Here is a 19482-nt window from a genome sequence, read left to right as displayed (position 1 = left end):
GGAGAATGGAAAACTCAAGCAAATTTCCTATGATGTAAAAACAGGTCACTGACAGAGCTGAAAGAAGAACTGAAGTTTCTTGAATCTCTTTTTTTTTTTTTTTTTTCCTGTTGGACTGTGCTGTGTCAGTTACAGAGGTGAGAACTCTTAAAAATAGGAAAAGCAACAACAACAACAAAAAAAAAGCCAAGCTGGGGTGCTCTTCCATTCTGACCTGGTTGCACTGCTTACATGCTATTCCTCTAAGAGAACTACTTCAAGCTTCACAGCAAAAAAGCAAAACAAAACAAAACAAAGTGCTTTTAAAAGCCATTTTGAAATCCGTAAACTAGCAGCGGCAGCAGCAAGCAAATCTTTCTCACTTTCCAGCTTGATAATAAGCCTCACCAGTTGACAGTTTATTTTCTTTCCAACAATCAATTCTTGACTGAAAGAGCACTTGATTTCTGAGTAGGCAATAACAAGCGTAGGCATGGAGTTGTTGCCACTTGTGCTTTCATTTCAACAGAAAAGTTGAAAACCAGATTTGCTGAAAATGAATTGAAATGTTTTCCTTACCCTTTTCTCCATGTATATCTATTTTCTGTTCAGTTTTCTTAAATGGCATTCACAGAAGTTGACAGAGATCCTCACTTAATATTTTTTTTTGTCTTTCACCTTTTCATTTTAGGCTTATATAACAAGGGAAAACACTTAACTTCCAGTTTTTAAAATGAGGTAAGTGATTTGATTTTCTATCCAGTTACAGAGGTGGTGAACAGAAGAAATGAATATGAAACAGACGTGTTAGATCTAATAACCTGACCATATATGCAGAAGACTTAAATGGAGGACAGCAGGCAACACGCACTTCAAAAATTTGTTTAAATTGGGAACTTTGCTTGACTTTATGTTGTCTAGATGGGAGATAATACATTAATTAGGACTTTGATTGATGTATCTTCTTTGAAGGCAAAATATGACTTCCGAGGAGCACTTTTCCATTCATTTTCCATGAAGTGCTTCCCCAGTCCCAATGCTAAGCTCCAAGAAAGACCAGATCATAGGTATGCTTGCAGAGCTGGTGCTCTGGGGGATAGGATTTGCTAGTTTTGTGCACAGCCTGGAGTTCTGAAGCATTGGCCTTGATTTGGTTCCCGAGAAGTTACCATACAGAAGTGCATTAAGTTCAATTAAGGTGCAGGATTACAGAATTGCTACTAATTCCCATTCATTGCACCATTCAAGTGACTATGAAGAAAATTAACTCCATCCCAGCCAAAATCACTATACAGTGCCATATCTAGGGAGACATCTGCTGTGTTCCCATTCCTTAGAATAAGATAGAACCATTGGCTTCTACCTCACAAAGCTTCCTTTCTTAAGACTACCTATCATCTTTCATAGTTTAGTTAAATGAAACTTTTTTCTCTATATAAATCACCATGGCTCCATTAATTCCTTAATAAGGTTCCCTTCCATCGGGTATTGTTACCCCCCACAATTTCAACACTGCTTGAGTAGAGAGAACATTTAAATCCCATCCGTCATTAGAGTAAAGCTCTTTTTTCATTGTTATCCTTCATAACAGGTGGTAATATAAGAAAGTGATCTACCATCCCCCCAGATTCTTTGAATTCTGCTTCTAAAGCCATTCTTTGAATCATATTTCTAACACCTCTTGGGGTTTTGTGCAAAAAAAAAAATAAAAAAATAAAAATCATTCTCTTTAGCATTACACAGACGTTGACTGGGAAATCTCTTTATCAGTTTAAATCAAAAGTCATTTTTTTTCCTACAGAATCCATTTTAGTCTCCTGTACTGCTGGTTCTCAGTATGAAAGAATCTATTTAACTGCTGGTTTTTTTGGATGGCTTTTAATGTTGTTTTTAGATTTATACATGGGGTATTTTGCCAATGAGCCTCTTCATCTTACCACTAGAATGATTTTTAATGGACATCCAGTAGTTTCATATTAAGTAGTTTCTTTCAGCTTTATTCTCCCTAGGGAGGAATGCGCCAAATGGCTGGAAATGTCAGCAGCTGCATTAGCCGAAGCAGTTTAGCTGCTGCCACCTCCTAGATAAATCTTGCCCTTTTTCATTTTTCTGTTTCTTACTGTTTCCCTCAAAGTAAGAGAGCCAAGGAAACTTCCCGTCTGGCATAATACAGATTAGGAACTAAATTAGTAGCTATTACAGATGGGTATTTTTCTATTGATTTCAGGGTGAAATCCATTAAAACTGGCAGAAGAGCTAGCTCCATATCTACAGTCAACAAAGCCAAACAGAAATATGAAGCAGAGAAAAAAGGAGAGAATGTATGCAGCTGCGTGGCATCGAGTCCAGCTCAGAACTTGCCTGCCCATCAGGTGGTGTAGACACAGTGTGGCACTGCTGCTCCTCTTGCCATTGCTCAACACAGACGTGATATTTAACATGAAAGCAAACTATCCAGGCTACTTATCTTTCCATTAGAACACCTGAGCATGGATCCAGTTGGAGTCTGGAAATGAATTAGGTGCACCTTAGGCATCGTACTGCTAGGCACTGCCTGTCTGTCCTGCTCTTATAACCTGATGAAATTGGCATTACAGTGGCTGGTGACTTGGCCACAGAATCACAGAAAGCCAAGGATTGGAAGGGACCTCGAAAGACCATCTAATCCAATTCTCCTGCTGGAGCAGATCACATATTTTGTGTCTGAAAACATGTAGAGCTTAGTCTTCTTCCAGGAGTAAGCATTGTTGATATCAGTCCCCTCGCTTATCTTCGTTCATTAAAATGTTGCAATACAATTATTTGTTCTTCAGGCAACAAAACACCCCTGGCAGCATATTTTGCTAGTTAGTTGACCTATCAATTAAAGTCCACGGCCTTAAATAATCTTGCTTTTTTTCATGTAAAATGATCAGTGAATTCAGAATTCTGCTGCGTAATCCATCAAGGCATTACAGGTTGTGTCCTAGAGTATAGCTCTGGATCTGTCCTTCTTCCAAGTTCCTCAAATAAATGAGTTCATAAAATGGCTTGGATTGGGCGGGATCCCAAGGATCATCGGGTTCCAACCCCTTGCTTTAGACTGGTAGAATTGCATTAAACATACATAGCTTCTTGATTAGGACTGTGATCTTGTGTTAAAAGTTCTTGATACTTAATACTGGAGTCAGCATAGCCCACAGCTTTGCGGTTATTTGCAGTGCAGGTTTTTGGAGAAGCAATTGTATGTCTTGAGTCGTCAGCACGGGTTAGACCCCAGACATATTATTTACTGTAATGGGTTATCAAACTTTATGGTTACTTTGGAACGTGTGTTTTTAATGCTTCCTGGTAAAAAGTGTAATTTGAAACTTTATTTTTGAACTACTAAAACACAGTGACCATCAAATTGCCTGGACACGTATGTTGTTAATGAGAACTCTCTAAGTCTTAACCAAAAACTATTGCAACTGGTTTTTAGTACTCAGGAGTTAGTCTGACCAGTTCATTCCAGTTAGGAGAATTCAGTGTTGGAGAGAAATGTCTTTCATGTAATCCTGTTTACTTGTAGAGATGTTCGTTCCAAGCACCTTTGAGCATAGGAGGATCAAATGACAGGAGACTGTTTTCAGCTGTTACTCAAACCCAACAGCACTGTCTGGGCTTCTCTCAGTGCCTCATCCCACACTTGCCCAGTGTGCATCTGGATTTTCTTTCTAAAAATCTGCTCATTTGTGGTGTTTCTGCTGTCCTCTTTGTCACACCCACACACCAGTCAAACAAGTCTTCTTTTGCATAATTCAAATTCCTCACTGGTCTTTCATATTTCTGCTTCAGCCTGTGACAAGATGCGTGTTAGAATCAAGGGTTGTTGGTTTTTTTGTTTGTTTTTTGGTTGGTGGTTTGGTTTTGCTTTAAATAAAGAGTGTAACTATTGTGTTTTAAAGGAAATGCGTTACTTAAAGTAGTCTGTTCTGCATTGGCATTCCTTTTCTCAACCAGTGATAATTGTTTGCTAGCATGTGGACAAATACTAAGAAAACATCTCCTGCACAGGAAGTGTTCTAGAAGTGAGACAATGCCCATGGCTGAGTTCTTTGAGAGTACAGGGAGGACTGCTTGTTTGGAAGTTGCTGAGTCCATCTGTATTTGTCAATCTCAAACAATTGTTTGAGATTGTGTGGGTGATTTTTAACTTAGAGTAAACTCTGCTGTTCATCCCAATGACTGTCAAAAGGAAAAGAGGAGGCTATGACTCTAGGTTGAGTATTCCTTAGGTTCAGGCTACTTGTGAAGAATTTGTCAGTCTGCTCCGTGGAGAGCAGAGCAGCTCTGATTTTATCCATGGCCAAGCTGTGAGAAAGATGCATGCAGCACAGAGTGAAAGCATAAAGCTTGCAGCTCTCTGACAATGCAGCTACCTGGAGAGCACCAGGAATATGTATATTTTTTTCTTGAGCATTTACTGCAGAGGTGAATTTTTAAACAATCTTTTCAGCACTCAGGCTACCAAATAAAGACCCAAAATTTTTAAAGGGGAGCTGATGATACTAATATATTATGGCTAGAAATCAAATAGTTCAGGTTGTGCTTTCATTATTTACAACTCTCAAGTGTATTTTAATATAATTCGTCCAAGCAGCATAGTGCTCTTTTATCATGTTCCTTCCCCAGACCATCTTTCCTCCTTATCTAAATGTCCTCAAAGCCTTTCATCTCCCTGGGAAGCTGTCAGATGGTTATGGAAATCCAGCAGGCAGGACGAGTCTCAGTGGTGCTCATGGCTCTGAAGGAGGATCCCATCTTGCTCAAAGCAGCCCTTGGGCAAACTAAAAGACCACCCATTTGCAGAGCCAGAACTGAAGTTTTAAATTGGTTTTGTTTTTTCTTTTTTCTAGGCACTCTTAAGCAGAAACAGACAAGGCACAGGGCTGAATGTTCTGCTTCCATACATATATACTTATGGATAACTTTTGGAGTATCAGATTTTCAATAACCTAAAGCCATTAGAAATGGTTCATGAACATTCAGGCATGCATACATAATTTATGCTAACTGAATCCATTTATGTGCACTCTTGTAAAACAGAAACAGGTTGCAACTTATTAGTGGAATAAATGGAATTGCTTTTTTATAGCATGTTTTACTCGTCTCCCTAATTTAAAGCTAGGTCATTGAAATATAAAATTGGCTGATAATTACAATAAATATTCCTAGAATATTTCTATTTTCCAGCTCATACATAATCTGTTTCCTTTTTTTAAAAAATATTTGATTTGGGATTCTTCAATATATACTACAAGGATGTTCTGCACTTGTGAATAAATAACGTTTGAATGAAGACTTGAGGTAAAATGAGAGGTTTTACCCCAGTTAAGTTATTTTTACTGGAGGTTCAGTGAAAGGATTGAATCCACTTCAAAATGGCTTTTGCTCTTAGATAAATTCTTCCTATGTTATTAGACAGTTTTACCAATATTATGTTACTGAAGTCTGGAGGGGGAAAAAAACATGAAAACAAAACGCAATTTTCTGATGCTGTACTGAGTAAGAAGGTGAAAACAAGTGGTTTTTCCTGTGTGAAAATATCCCTTATTTTAGAGTCTAAACCTTCAAGTTGAAGAACTCCCAGTCATGCTTCTCAGTGTACATGAAGTAACACATCAGGTCATGCACAGCATGTCTTTAGGCTCATGAGGCTGATTGGCTTTGGGAAATACAGCACAGCTGCAGCTCTACTAAGGAACATACAAAGGCTTTCTGAATATTGTTTCTTCAAAGACTCCCATTTATAAGAAAGGTCGTAAGGAGGATCCGGGGAACTACAGGCCTGTCAGCCTGACCTCGGTGCCAGGGAAGGTTATGGAGCAGATTGTCTTGAGGGAGATCATGCGGCATGTGCAGGGTGACCGGGGGATCAGGCCTAGCCAGCATGGGTTTATGAAGGGCAGGTCCTGTTTGACCAACCTGATCTCCTTCTATGATCTAGTGACCCATCTGGTGGATGAAGGAAAGGCTGTTGATGTGGTCTACCTAGACTTCAGCAAAGCCTTTGACACTGTCTCCCACAGCATTCTCCTGCAGAAGCTGGCAGCCAGAGGCTTGGATGGGTACACTCTTGGCTGGGTAAGGAGCTGGCTGGAGGGCCGGGCACAGAGAGTGGTGGTGAATGGAGTCAAATCCAGCTGGCGACCGGTCGTGAGTGGTGTTCCGCAGGGGTCGGTGCTGGGGCCTGTCCTCTTCAATATCTTTATTGATGACCTCGATGAGGGCATCGAGTGCACCCTCAGTAAATTCGCAGATGACACTAAATTGGCTGGAAGTGTGGATCTGCCTGGGGGTAGCGAGGCCCTACAGAGGGATCTGGACAGGCTGGAGAGCTGGGCTGGAGCCAATGGAATGAGTTTCAACAAGGCCAAATGCCGGGTCCTGCACTTCGGCCACAACAACCCCAGGCGACGCTACAGGCTTGGGGCGGTGTGGCTGGAGGACTGCGTAGAGGAAATGGACCTGGGGGTATTGATTGATGCTCGGCTGAACATGAGCCGACAGTGTGCCCAGGTGGCCAAGAAGGCCAATGGCATCCTGGCTTGCATCAGAAACAGCGTTGCAAGCAGGAGCAGAGAGGTGATTGTTCCCCTATATTCAGCACTCGTGAGGCCGCACCTCGAGTACTGTGTCCAGTTTTGGGCCCCTCACTGCAAGAAAGATATTGAGGCCCTGGAACGTGTTCAAAGAAGGGCAACGAAGCTGGTGAGGGGTCTGGAACACAGGCCATATGAGGAGAGGCTGAAGGAGCTGGGAATGTTCAGCCTGGAGAAGAGGAGGCTCAGGGGAGACCTTATTGCTCTCTATAACTTCCTGAAGGGAGGTTGTAGTGAGCTGGGGGTCGGCCTCTTCTCTCGTGTCATTAGGGATAGGACCAGGGGGAATGGTTTCAAGCTACGCCAGGGGAAATTCAGGCTGGACATGAGGAAGTATTACTTTTCAGAAAGGGTGGTCAGGCACTGGAATGGACTGCCCAGGGAGGTGGTGGAATCACCGAGCCTGGGGGTGTTCAAGGAAAGACTGGATGTTGCGTTGAGGGACATGGTTTAGTAGGAGCTATTGGGAATAGGTGAACGGTTGGACTGGGTGATCTTTTAGGTCTTTTCCAACCTTAGTGATTCTTCTATTCTAAAGGGTTTAAAAATAAAAAAATGATTGTGTGGCTATGATTCTGAGCAATACCACAGCCAAAATAATGATTGCTATACTCAAGAACTAATGTGGATCCTAGGGCTTGAATTATGTGCAGACTAATAAGCAGATTCATAGTTAAGCCATTATTATGGCTGTTACAGGAAGAGGTATGCTGTGGAACTGAGCATTCACAGAAAACATGGTTGGTCCCTGAGTCTTATTTGGCCATGGTTTACGATTTTACCCACTTCAATGTTTTTTTTCATTATTTAATTAAAAAAAATAAAATCTTTATTAGCCGTTTCTGATTTAATTCTAATCAGATGGATTCAGATCATAATGGTTTCTTTATTCTTAACTCAAGGAATAAACAAGGTGGGACACATTCATTATTTATTCTTCATGACTGTTTACTTCTATGTTTAAAAAACACATGGGGAGATGTAATTGCAAAACCACAGCTTTTGCACAGAGAGAGCTAAATTTAAAGCAATTGGAATGACTTCTAATGATGTATTCTTTTATTGCCTTTCCTCAAAGAGAGACTGTGTGTCTTAAATTTTTAAATAATGATATAGGATGTAATGCTTTCTGTTCTTACAGTATTCAAATAATCGCTTTTAAAGGATCAGATGCATAAAGTTCCTTTTATCTTTATGCCCTTATTTTAAACAAGTTGAAATGCTAATTGGAAAAAAAAAAAAAAAAGAGAGAGAATTTTGTGGATTTTTTGAGACTGTCAGATGGCGCTTTGCCTTTTCCTTATGTCGAGTTTCATTTTCAGTTCTTCCCTCTTTGCTGTTTTTGAAAATAGAAATTGTAACTAACATTTCCTCCCTTCTTTAGACCAGCTTGATCAAAGTCAACACTCAGAGCTCCATACTACACAGCTTTCCTGTTTAGAAATTCTCCAAAACATCTTGGTGTTGATTTTGTCTGGCAGAAATTGTTTTAGCAATGCTTTCTCACAATGAAGGCAGCTGCCAGAGTTCCTACCAAGGTATCATAGGCAAGGGAAGAACATTTATGGAAGCGCTGGACTTTGAAGGTTGACTCTGGTGAGTAGTAACCATCGCAATAATTATTTGTTTTTCTTTGTCAAAATGGTTAACAGCAACTTGAGATTACACAACCGTGAGTTTAATGTCTAGTCAGACTACCCAGAATGGTTAGAACTTTAAATCACTTGCATAAATCCTTTTGGTGTATATCATGAAAGCATAGCCTGTAGCTGTCAAATTACATATGCACTGTGAGTATAGCCTGTTTAAGTTCAGGACATAGCATCATGTATTCCAATTCAATTTATTTTTATATCTCATCTTTCACACAGAGGGTCTGAAAATGCTCAATAGCGAGAGACAGAATAATGAGATAATGCTTTACAGAACTGTGTAAAGTGACTTGCATGTAGATAGCAAGCAAGGCAGAGGTTGGGTTTGAGTGAGAGAAGACAGAACTGCGAATTAAAAGCAGTACTAGTATAAATACATGGCAATTCAGATCTGAAGAGCATATGGAAAAGGTTTGTATTAATGTTAGCTTGTTTTAAAAGTCAGCAGTAGAAGAATAAAGCTTTCTATATATACTGTGGTGCTACTTTGTGATAAATAATATTTTGAATTACAGGAATTTGTATTATCAGGATTGAACAGCATGCTTCTAAATTTGTTACATGAGGAATAATATGAGGATGGAAGAGTAAAAACAGTATGATAGCCTCTGCCCGATGACAAACTTAGAGTTCCTGCTGAGGAACTTTGAAGAGAAAGCATGATTAAACTGTATGAATGAAGAAAATAATGAGAAAGGAAGCTTTTAAGGTTCATTTTAGACAAAATTAATCCTGGTCTGAACAATAGTCATAGTGACAACATGGAAATATGCACTGGCACAAGCTGTGTAGATAAGCAGATGCCTCATCCCTGGAGGTGCTCAAGGCTAGGTTGGATGTGACCCTGTGCAGCCTGAGCTGGTGGGTGACAACCAGCCCATGGCAGGGGGTTTGGGACTGGGTGATCCCTTCCAAGCTAAGCCATTCTATGATTCTTTGAAGTAGTCATAAGCCTTCTGGCAGGGAAGTGAGGAGTAAAATCAGTGTATGAGCGTGGTAAGATGACTAGATATCCTGGAGACGGTGTTTACTCTCAGATTGTTTCACTTTCATCCAGGACATGGTACTTTCTCCGTTTCTTTCAACGTGCAGTATCTAGCACTGCAAAAACAAAACAAGAGTTTCCTGACATGGGATTTAATGGATTTTGATAAGGTCTGAGCCTGATGAACAGTAGTCAAGAAGTAGAACTGAGTTCTTAATATGAAGGTGTTAGCAGCAGAATCTGGAAGAATGTTCTACCTTTGAAATACTCTAAGAAAAGTCAATATACTTCAGCATCACATTCCTGATCTACCTTAGCTGAATGCACAAAACTTCTACTGTAGACCAAACCTAAGTTGAGGACTGCAATACATTTACATTAATTGCATGAAATTGATGGACCAATCTGAAACAAGCATAGATTAGGGTGAAAAAATGTAGAGTTGAAAGCACAGAGCCTTAAGCAGTGAAAAATGAAGATACAAAGCCTGAATATAGAAAAAAAGCTTCAAATGCAGTTTGCTCTTGAGGACAGCATCAAAGGCAGATAGTTGGAAAGGTTTCGGAAGGACAGACTAAACAATCACTGCTGCCTTTGAAGAGAGAATAATCCAAGCTCTCTTTTTTTTTATTTTTATACTAGACAAGTGACTCAAGGTGAGGGGAACAACATTTGGAAAAAGGATATTGCTTCCATTGATGTTTAGGAGTAGTCAATGAGAAATGAAGTGGTGATTGGGCACTTAAAGGCATTTTAAGGTTGTAAGGAGAAAAAGCTAGTGAAGGAAATAGTGAGAGAAGTTAGGGATGGAGAAAATTGAGCAGGGTGGTATAATGGAGAAGAGATTTAAAAGACTCATTGCTTCCTACTGTAACCTGAGTAATTATGCTATGATTGTAATTATATTAATTTAATCACATCTCTACTTTGTTGTTTTAGGCACAGTTATGTTAATTCTAAAGAAAATCTGAAGTTCTCTCACCCAGATCAACAGCATTTTTAGAAATAAACCAAGATGTCTGATGAGATGCAATCAATCTGTTGTGAGCAATGAGCAAAAAAATCTCTCTGATGGAGAGGAGGGAAGCCCTGTAAAGCAATTACCAGATAGTTGGTTGGTCTTTGCTGACCTCTGCTCAGCTCTGAAAAGATTTGTCTTTAGAAGGTAACTTCACTCTGATTTGATGAGATGTGTAATATCTGCATATAGTTTTCTGTAAAATTTTGATATTCACTTTAATGTGTAGTATAGAATGCTATAAGTCTGAATTACAGAAGTTGTTTTACTCCTAAAGTGCCTTTGTATAAATGAACTGACAGGAAATCTTAGATCATTGTTTTGGTTCTTTTTCCAGGGATGAATTTGTCACAGAACTACAATATAACTGGTTTTTAAGCATTGCTAATATATTACCTAGTAATAAAAAAAAGTCAAACTGTTTAACATCATTATACTAGAAAAACATAACGACCCTTAAGATAAATCCTGACATAAATTATAATTGCTTACACAGACCTCCCAGCAGTCCCCTAGATGCAGTTTGCTACTTGAAGTTTTATAGCTGTGTTGCTTGAGATGGACTATTCTTTTACATATAGTACTGAGCTGTGATGCGAATTTTCACTCTAACAGGGCATAAATAAGCATTGTCTTCTGCTTTTTCATTGTTGTACATGCTGCAGAAGTAGAAAATGTGTTTGAAATGCTATCCTCTCAGATTAACTGGGCAAACTTGCATTATATCTCAGGTTGGATATATTAGGAAAATCTCTGAAAGATCGGTGATGCAGTGGCACAGCTGCCCAGGGAGCTGATGGTTCACTGTCCCCAGAGGTGCTGTGGAGAACTGTGGAGATGTGGCACTGAGGAACGTGGCCAGTGGACATGGTGTGGGTGGAATGATGGTTGGGCTAGATGATCTTAGAGGTCTTTTTCCTATGAATCTATTCTGAGAGAGGTTTTATATCTAAAAGATTTCATCACCTTCAAATGACTTTAAATAGTTGATCTTAGATGAATACACGTGCTTTCTGCTCTACAGGGTAGTTAATAAAATATGAACTTAGCACATAGACTAATATTGATTTCTCTGGGAAAGGCTGGGTTGATATTAGCTAATGATGTTTCATGTGGACAGCAAATGACTTAAAAGACCTCCTCAGCTTTTTGATATTCATACTGTACTGTCAGCACATTCTGCAAATATGTCTGTATATTCTTTATACAACCTAAATGATCTCCACCTGAAACATCAGAAAATTGGTCAGATATTTTCTTTGTGTCTCTTTGAAATACTTTGTCAGTTTTTTGTAGTATAGGTAGTTGGTTAGAGCAAGTGGTGATACAGCATCTGGTGGTTAAGTGAGAATGCCCTCCAATATAACTCAAAGTAAAAAAGTCTTGAGTTTCTTGTCATTCAGAAAAATAGTTTAAGAATGTCTTCCCTGTCTTCTGGGGAAAGCAAAACCTTGGCTTTCTGTTCCCTTGCATTGCTAGTCCAAGATCCAAGCTGCATTCCCATAGTAATGTGGAAGGCATCATTTATCTTACTTGGGGAACCTTGTAGTCTTGCAGTGAGCCTTGGCCAATATTAGGGTAAAGCAATCACATAAAAGAAATGATTTTACCAGACAATAATGAAAGCCAAGCAGGGTTAACAGGAAGTGTGAGAAATCGGGGATTTGCTCCATGGTGTGTGGAATAGGGATAGCTGTAGTTAAGACTGGGATAAATGTTGGCACTGGAGTCTGCTTTGCAAACTAAATCTGTAAAACATGGAAAAGATTTTTCAAAACACAAAAAGGAGCAAGCCATAATTCTAGGCCTTCACACTTAGGAGGTGTGTTGTGGTTTGGTTTACTTTTTATGACTGGGAGACCACGGTGGACATAAATAAGTAAGGAATTGATGTTGTATTTGCCCCAGAAAATTATTCTGAATATTCTAGTAATAACTTCATCTAATTATTCACCACACTTGCATTTGGTGCGTATTTATTGCACTGTGCATTGAATGGAAGAGTTGTAGAGTTTCTCTTGCCCTAACACAGATATAGCAGAGCCTCCAGATAATACACATACTAGAGCTTTGCTGATCTTGATTATTTCCTCCAAGTGGAATGAAGTAAACGTTATATTTTTAAGCTACTTTTCTGTAAAGACTCAAGACTTAAATGACTGTCCTTTAAATTTGTTGCACACAAAGATTAAGGAGGTATTAACTCCTAAGGAAAAGCTGTGACAAAATTCTCTTCTCAGTTCTTTCTAGAAAGAGTCAGTGAAGCTTTGAAAGTGGTTGCATACTCTGGGAGATATGTGATAGTACTGTCCTGGTTTGAACAACCTGAACTGCAGATGTCACTCGCCCTGGGAACTCAACCCTTTTGTTGTTTGCAGCGTTGGGCTGCACAAACTACACAATTCCTTACCCAATAGAAGTGTCAGGAGGAAATGTGGGCTGTGATGATCAAAACCAAAACTTAGCGTAGATATTCTAGGAAATACTCCTTGGGATCTTTGACCTTGTGCAATTAAAGGTCTCCCTTCAGTACCTACTTCATCATTTAATGTCTCTGGTGCCAATAACAGGCTGGTGCTTTGGTACAGTACCAACTTCAAGGGAAGAGTGCCATCTACTGAACTACCAATTCTCTATTTCGTGACATATATATCTTCCAGTTTTCCACCCAAAATACTGACCAAATCCTGTCTTCTGTAAGACATGTGCAATATCAAGGCTTTGACATGACATATCCAAATGTAATGTTCACAGTGTGGATGAGATTACTGTGCTGTGGCACTTGGAAACATAATCCTTTCCTCTTTTGTGGACATTTGAACATGGATTTTAACACAACAATTATAAAAGACTGCAATAAAACTGAAGTTAGTAACAATCCACATAATGTTACTATTATCTGACCCTGATTTGAACTCTCCACTGCTATAAAAGCTAAAATATACTGCTAATGATTTCTTAGGAAATATGCTAATAATTAATGCATTATTTCGGTCTTAGTCTCATAAAAATTAGAAATGTCTTTAAAAAGAATTAAAGCAAAGCTTTTCATGCTTCCTTCCTAGATACTAAAATGTGTTTTGTCAAAGTCTCTCATGCAAAAAAATTCAATTATCCTTCCACAAATATGGGTGGAATAATGTATATATTTATCACATAAATTCTTTATTCCAACATGACTTCAATTGCCAATCTTTCTATGTTTCTTCCTACTAAATCTTTCTTTTGGCAAAGCAAAGGGAAAAAATCCATCTTGGGAAATAAACATGCACGTGTCCAAAGAAAAATGGGACGACTTCGGTTTTGTAGAAAAACTGAACCTCAGAGAATGACTATTTTGGAAGAATATCGGATAAAACTTCAAACTCCTTGTTCAAGGTTGGTAATTTATATTTCCATGGATTATTTGGATTACAGGATGAGTATGGCAACAGTGTGAAACTGGCCCAAATATCTCAAGAATATAAAGCCTGGTGATTTAATGTCTCTGCTAGAAAATGAGGTACTGCAATACCAATTAAAATAGGAGCAATGAGACTATCTGATGGGATTAAGTGCTCTGAAAATTCTTTAGAAGTGTTTCCTCATATTTGCATCATAGTCCCTCTGTGATCTTTTACAAGCAAACTTCTGCATCCGAAAACTCAAGGTCTTTCCTTTAGGCAGTTGCTTGGACTATCATTAAGATTAAGATCATACACAGTTCTGGTCACATTAGCAAAATAGGAAATAAAATAATGTGCGTGAGTGGAGGTGAAGGCAGAACAAGCAGGAATAAAGCAACAATTGCAGAAACAGCAGATCTACATTCTGTTCCTTAATGGTTGAGTTTTAACAGTTGTACACTCCTTTTTATTGTAAGGTGTATTTTCTGAAGTTCTTCCAGCATGCAATTGCTATATCTGAAGCAGAGGTACAACCTGTACCAAGTGGCAGGTGGTTCTGGATATTCCCCACACTGGGAAAACCAGGTTATAACTCAGCCATCACAGAACCTACCCGTATTTCATCTTATTTCTTCACTCACCTAAAAGAATTAGCTCATAGATCCACATCTGTTCTTCCCTGGCAATTAGAGCTGCTGCTGTAGATCTGTACGTTGAAGAGGGCCTAGACTATAACACAGTGCTCAGTGTTCTCCCTCAACTCTGTGGTCCTGGGTAACTTGGGATGCAACTTTGCACTGAGCTCCATTGTAGCTTAACTGCAACGGCACTGCTTAAGGCATACTGAACTCATTAATCTGCTGTTGGAAAAAAACAGCCAACGTAACCATTCTTATTTTGTGATGAAGCAGAGAAATTGATATAAACAAGCTGTTGTAATGCATTTTTTTAATGCCTTTGCCCTCCTTCATAGTTTCCTTCCTTGGGTTCTCATCAGGTGTGTTCTCCTGCGCATAAAAGTTGACAGGTTTCAAAGAATACTTGAATATCTGGGTCTGATAGAGAAGGTCACTTTTCCTGGCATGTGTTGGCTTCAGATATGCCAAATGTTGGCCATCTTCCATGAAGACAAATTCTAGAAAAAGTGAAGGCATCCAAAAACTTGTAACCATGGTACGATTAGAGTGGCTTCATACCTTCGTGGCTGATTCACAGTTACTGAGAGGCTCTTTTTACTGTAAAGAAAATTAATGAGTCTCAACTGTGTCACTTGCTAGGTGAAGTTCCCTGGTTAAACTCTTATACCCAAACAACCATGTGTAGAGGATGTTACATTCACAGAAGAAATTCAGCAATTATGGGGGTGATTCTTATGCATCCTTATATTTATTTCCTTGTAGCTTTTTGTCTAAATCTTTTCTGATTATCATAAACAGGTAGCTTTCTGGAACTCCTTTACATGTCATGACTCTTAACTGCATGTAAGAACAAACAAGTTTGTTGGTTTCCTTTTTTTTTTTTTTTTTTTTTTTTTTTTTTGAGCAAATTGTTGCTGAGTATAGATGGTGCAGAGCATTGAGTTACATGTATTTTCTTTATTTCTTTGCAGAAAAATGAAGTGACAGGTGCTTAGCCTCATTTTTCATGCTAGCTTTGCCATGCCATTTTCACCAATAATGAAGGCAGCTGCCAGAGCTTGAGGAAATCAGGCAAAAAATTCATCTGGCAGGTAGACCCAGTCACTTTAAGAAAAGTAATCTTATGTTAGCAGATGGTAATTAAAAGGCAGAAGAAATAAAATTTTGTCTCCGTTTTCTGCACTGTTACATCAATTAAATCTGTAACAGAAACACAAGCAGAAAATATAATTTATTTTCATGTGGCAGTGTGATTCTATGCAAATATAATGATTTGTTTTACAAAGACAATTTTTTTTTTAAACTAAGCAGAATAACTGATTGTTTCCAGAGTGTGTGTGTGTGTGTGTGTGCAGTAATTCTTCTGTTTCCAGTATGCTTAATGCAACAGGAAGCACCTTCTCTTTCGGTTTTCTATTCATTGTTCAACTTCAAACTGGGGTTCCACTGAGTGCATGCTTTCACTTTCAGTAACAGCAGTCTTAATTCTGAGAGTTCAGTAAATCTAGATGTGGACAGCTAATTGAGCTCAAGCCTTAGCATTGGTACATCCTGTTAAAAAAGAATATCCAGAAATCATGAGATTGAACCTGGTAAGAATTGTTACAATTGAGCAGGAAAATAGTGTTAAGACTTAAGAGATTCCTAAGGCTTTTTGGTTGTTCCTGTGGCTTAAAGATATCCAGTTATGAGGATGGAGTCTCATCATTCCTCATATGTTACTTTTTATGGCTGCTAGGATCATGAACATCATGTGCAAATCAGTTGAAGTGTGAAATAATTAGAGCTCATTATGGCAGTGTTGAAACAGAAATGCTACTGTAGCTATGTCACCGTTTCCATAGCTAGCTGTGATTTGCAGGGATTCTATGACTCATGCATAAAAATTCACCCAATTTTAAAACAATTCACCCAATTCTGAGCATTATGGCACAGTCAGACTTAGAATGATATTTTTACTAAATGTAATCAGTATGTTTTAGAGACACAGAGTTATTTAACTAAAAATTGATTTAGTTACTGTGCATTTATTTTGTACTTCTGCAACTCCATGATAGTTTGCATTACCTTTCTTGCATGGAGTTTGCATTAAAGATGACAAATGATAATTAAGATACGTTGCTTAAAAATGCAATTTCTTGTTCTTCTGCCCTACTGACTGATTACTGATGCCTTTAAATTTCCAATGGAAATTTATCACCATATCTCCTATTGTATAGCTAGTATAACAAACGTTTTTGAAAATAGTTTTTCAAAGTGCTCAGTCAAGTAGCAATGCAATAGTCCTTAGAGCTGCAGCAATCAAGTTGATGACTTGAGGTCCTCCAGTTAACTCTGTGTTGTTACATCCCTACTCGTGTAATTATATAAAAATAGAGGATCATATAATGATGAAGGGTTTAGAAGTTCTTGTGAGTAAGAATGAGTGTTAGTTTTGAATTGGAGTTTGCATTTATCTCACATTCACCTGTGGGATATCTCCAGACTTTTGCATTCAAGAAAATGCATCATATTTCACTGAGGGAATCTTGAAGTGAGATGTTATGTGAAAATAAAAATGAGGAAGAATAAAAAGGCATCTAGCATGCTGGACATCAATCATACCTCTCTGACCCAGAGCAGATTGTTATGAGCAGCATCACCAGTCAGGAAAAGAGGATGGAAACCAAACTTGGGATCTTGGACGCTGACCAGACAGGATGATGAAGTGAACTTAAACTTCTCCAGGGCTCAGGTAGTATCTACATCAGGTAACAAATCACTTGGTACATCACTGAAATAGCTGAGTTCTGGGCAAGCAGAAAGAATGCATGATAGTGTTGAGTTGATGGTTGGACCAGATGATCTTACTGTTCTTTCCAACCTTAATGATTCTGTGATCCTAAAGCAGAGTGGTGGAATCTGACCCTGCTGGGGGCCTGGTGACTGGACAGCAGTCATTTGCTGAGCCGGTGGCTGGGGATATCCTCTGCAACTCTCAGTACCTTCCACTTGCTCTTGCCACCATGTTGGCCAACAGTATTTCTCTTATCTCAAGATTGATTCTCCTGGTGGTGTTTCTAGACATGTGTCCAGAGAAACCAGAAATTCATCTTAGTGACCTAAGCCTGGCCTTTGCTGAAAGGCTGCAGCATTTAACACATCCTCCCAGTTCCAAGTTCTAACTTTGTGTTTTTTGTCACTTATGTCTTGCCACGTTATAGAGTCACTGGGATAAATGAAAGAAGGAATTAATAAGGTAAAAGTACAAGCAAGAAAAACATTTTTTGCCTCCTGTTTGTTAAATGCTTGATAGTATTTCTCCTTTTTCCAACAACCACATCGTTGTGCTTTGGCAGCAATAGAGGTTCTACAACATTATAAAGCTTTTTGCTTTCTCAGGATAACACCATTTAACTCTAAGTTGTTCAGCCACAGGTTTTCGATCTGGAAGCTGTGTTTATACTCAGCTTTGCTGCATGCAGCGATTCTGTAGCAGGCTATGAATTCCTGGGGCACCTGGGGGAGGGGGAGGGTGCCCATTATTGCCCAAGAAGCCAATGCTGCTGCTTTTGAAATTTTGTGTCCTCTGAGAAGGGATCTTTTTATATATCCAGAAGGATAAAAGCCTTTCAGCAAAGGCCTTCCTAAAAACGAATGCTGTATTTCTCCTGCTGGGACTTTGTGTTGAAGAAGGAATCAGATCCTTCATTTGGTTTCTCCTCTCAGTCAAAAAATCAATGGGGTTAGTATAAAGTCAAGATTTGGAAAATGTACAAAGCAGAAGTGATGTGCTTATGCTGGGTTTTCTTTAAAATGCTTGAAGGCAATGTGACCTTAAACTGTAAGGGTCCCAAATAGGGCACTTGGAGGGATCCAGCAGTCTTGAAATACTGACCAGCAGCTCTTGAAGAGTTGGGATTGGGTGTATAACATCTTTCACAGAAAGTGCTGCTAATAACGATAAATCTTGGCTCCAGTATTTATGCCCTGTCCCTATGAATCCTCTAAATAGTTTCTTACTCCATTTTCAGAATTAAAGGCAAACAGTGGGAATGGTTTGGAAAATTGCAGGGCTGTTGGGGCTGGGAAAGGCTCTACAAGTTGAGTCATAGGGGTTAAGCAAGCTGTTAAAGAGGAAGGAAAAATGGGAGAATATTCAAAGAGTTTTGATTTAGTTTGACGTTTCCTTTTATCAAGCTTGCTTTCAGTCAGTTCATGCAGCAATAGTAATTTCTCAGCACAATGTCAGGTGCATAAAGAAATGTGACAGCCTTCCCTGCTCACCTAGGCCGCCTACTAGAAATTATCATTCATTATAATTATCATTGTAGCCAACCAAGTCCAAGTCTGTTCCCACTCCAGTGGCACAGAAATGGCAAAAATCCCAGTCACATCAAAAATGTAGGCTCAGGCTTGAAGATCTATTAGAGAAATCCAGAGGTGATTGGTGACAGTGGTTTCATTATTGTACCTAAGATATATGGTCTGTTTTTTAATGTAGAGTGTTAAATGAAGAGCTCCTGTAAGATAGTAACTACTATGAGAAAAATAGTTTAATGTAATGTGACTTTAGGGTTTTGATCTAACATGTTACCAAATGCATCCACTCAATCAGTAAAACAGCTTTACTTGGACAGCATCCTGCTCCAATGGATAAACTTCAGTAATTACCCTGCCTTCACAATTAAAAAAAAAATAATAATAATCCAATCTAGACTCCTCATTTGCTCAAGCAGATGAGAAACAGATAAGATGGAGTTTCAGCGCCTGTGACATGTTGTTATTGCTTGGCAACATCCAAATGCAGAGTATTTTAAAATCAAATCTATAAGTCTGTGCACTACTTTGAAGGGATGTGTCAACAAAATGCTGTCAGCTCCTTGCCTCCTGACAAGCTGTACAGATTTCATACCACTCTGAACTGTATCTTGCCCATCAAAGCAGCAGATGTCCTTTTTGGCAATGTTGGTAGTGCAACTAGGCTGTTTAGTAGCTTTTCTATAAAATCAGGAAAATCTGATTGTAACAGAGGCCTGAGGTCTTGATGTAGAAGAGAAGAACAAGAAAAGTTTCTTTCTATGAAACATGGAGTCATTAAGGTTTGGAAAAAGCCTGTAAGTCCAACTGTCAATGGAATCTGGCAGTGAGAGGAAGCCCTACAGACTTCATTCTTTACTTGTTTGGTTTCAAATAGGACTAGGATGTCCTCAATGACAAAA

General features: G+C 38.9%; 1 protein-coding gene across 2 annotated transcripts in view; it reads left to right on the top strand.

Annotated features, from left to right (window-relative positions):
* TMC3 (transmembrane channel like 3) overlaps positions 1 to 19482 on the top strand; it is a 305047-nt gene that overhangs the window by 222049 nt on the left and 63516 nt on the right. Inside the window, exons 12-13 of one of the 2 annotated variants that reach the window (XM_048955803.1) lie at positions 2207 to 2351; positions 7987 to 8198. The exons of the other annotated variant lie outside the window; for it this stretch is intronic. The gene's annotated coding sequence lies outside the window, so the exon portion shown is untranslated. The remainder of the gene's footprint in view (positions 1 to 2206; positions 2352 to 7986; positions 8199 to 19482) is intronic. 2 annotated transcript variants of the gene reach the window in all.

This window comes from Lagopus muta, chromosome 10 (genome assembly GCF_023343835.1).
Source record: "Lagopus muta isolate bLagMut1 chromosome 10, bLagMut1 primary, whole genome shotgun sequence".
Lineage (NCBI taxonomy): Eukaryota > Metazoa > Chordata > Aves > Galliformes > Phasianidae > Lagopus > Lagopus muta.
Note: the sequence above shows the minus strand (reverse complement) of the source record. Positions and strands in the feature narration are given on the sequence as shown.